The sequence below is a fragment of the Miscanthus floridulus genome, chromosome 3 (assembly GCF_019320115.1).
Source record: "Miscanthus floridulus cultivar M001 chromosome 3, ASM1932011v1, whole genome shotgun sequence".
Classification (NCBI taxonomy): Eukaryota; Viridiplantae; Streptophyta; class Magnoliopsida; order Poales; family Poaceae; genus Miscanthus; species Miscanthus floridulus.
The window spans coordinates 89,492,382-89,493,872 of NC_089582.1; the positions used below are offsets into that span (position 1 = coordinate 89,492,382).

A 1,491-nucleotide genomic window follows, 5' to 3' on the forward strand; every position below is an offset into this window, starting at 1 on the left:
GATACGGCTAGGCCTCCGGATAGATTGTGGTAGTTGGCAAGTGCTGACAGCCTTGTCCATCCTCTGTATTCCACCACGTTAGGTCTAGTTATTAAATCATAGGGCTCGTGGCAAACCTTGTCTATTTAACTCTCCTAGTTGCTAGGCAGGCTATGCCCCGAAGTACTAGCGCATTTCTCCTAGTCATTTGTTTACCCTTTGTTACTGAAAGATAAACTGATTGCTCTCCCACCTAGCTATCCTATCTCTATTGTAGCTTGTTTAGTAGTTTACTTAGTAGTTCACTCACAACCATTGTTATCATTCAACCACTTAGGATACAATTAGGCTTTCATTTAGCAATCTTAACTAATAAATATAAATCAACCTTTCGCCTTCCTTTGGGAAAATATAAATTCAACACTCGATACTCACCGAGCGAAGTGCTACGCGATAGTTCTGTGCGCTTGCGGAATCCCTCCACTAGTCGTTAAGAAGTATTAACAAGCATTTCTGGCACCGTTGCGGAGGAAGGCAACTAGCATCGAATTTATATTTTGTGTTAGCTTTGCTAACCAGGTTTTTAGTTATCCTAAGTTGTTTATCCTTTTCCCTCATATCCTACCACTACCCAACATGACTTTGGGTGACAAGTCCATTCGTGATTTTTCTGCACCCTCGGCTGCTAATATAGCCACCGGACCCAATGTTATCAATGGGGACACTAACTTTGAGCTTAAGCCAGCATTAATTACGATGGTTCAAGCTAGTCCATTTTGTGGAAAAGCCCACGAGGATGCAAATGCTCACCTCCAACACTTTTTGGAGATTTGTAGCACATTCACCATAAAGGGAGTGGCCCAAGAGGCTATATGTCTTCACCTTTTCCCCTTCTCTTTGTTAGGAAAGGCTAAGCAATGGTTTTACTCTAGCCGCAATGCTGTAGATACCTGGGACAAGTGTTCCAACGCTTTTCTAGTTAAATTCTTCCCTATGGGAAATACTAATGCTCTTCGCAATAAGATCTCTAGTTTTCAACAACTAGCAGATGCGTCGATTCCCGAAGCCTGGGAACGAGTGCAAGAGTATATCCCTGCATGCCCACACCATGGCATGGAAGACTGGCTTTTGATCCAGAACTTCTACCATGGGTTAGTTCCGTTAGATAGGAGCCACTTAGATGTTGAAGGGACCGTGACACCTAAGGGGGGGGTGAATTAGGCAACTAAAAATTCTAACTCTAAACTATGGCCTCTTTTGCTAACCCTAGCAAAACCTATGCAATAGATAAACTATCTAGATGTGCAACTATGGTTTTGCTAGTGTGTTGCTATCTCTACCGCAAACGTAGTAAAGTAATCAATGTAAATGCAGAAGCTAAAGAGCAAGGTAGAGATATGCAAACTCCCGTCGATGACTCCGGTATTTTTACTGAGGTATCGAGAAGCGTGCAAGCTTCCCCCTAGTCCTCGTTGGAGCCCCTCGCAAGGAATCCCTCGCAAGGGCCAAGCT

At 43.5% G+C, this 1,491-nt stretch overlaps 1 non-coding gene across 1 annotated transcript; it reads right to left on the minus strand.

Annotated features, from left to right (window-relative positions):
* Positions 1 to 985: 985 nt before the first annotated feature.
* LOC136547685 (small nucleolar RNA R71) lies at positions 986 to 1,094 on the minus strand. Its single transcript, XR_010781649.1, has one exon. It is a non-coding gene; the product is annotated as a small nucleolar RNA R71 (small nucleolar RNA).
* Positions 1,095 to 1,491: the final 397 nt, after the last annotated feature.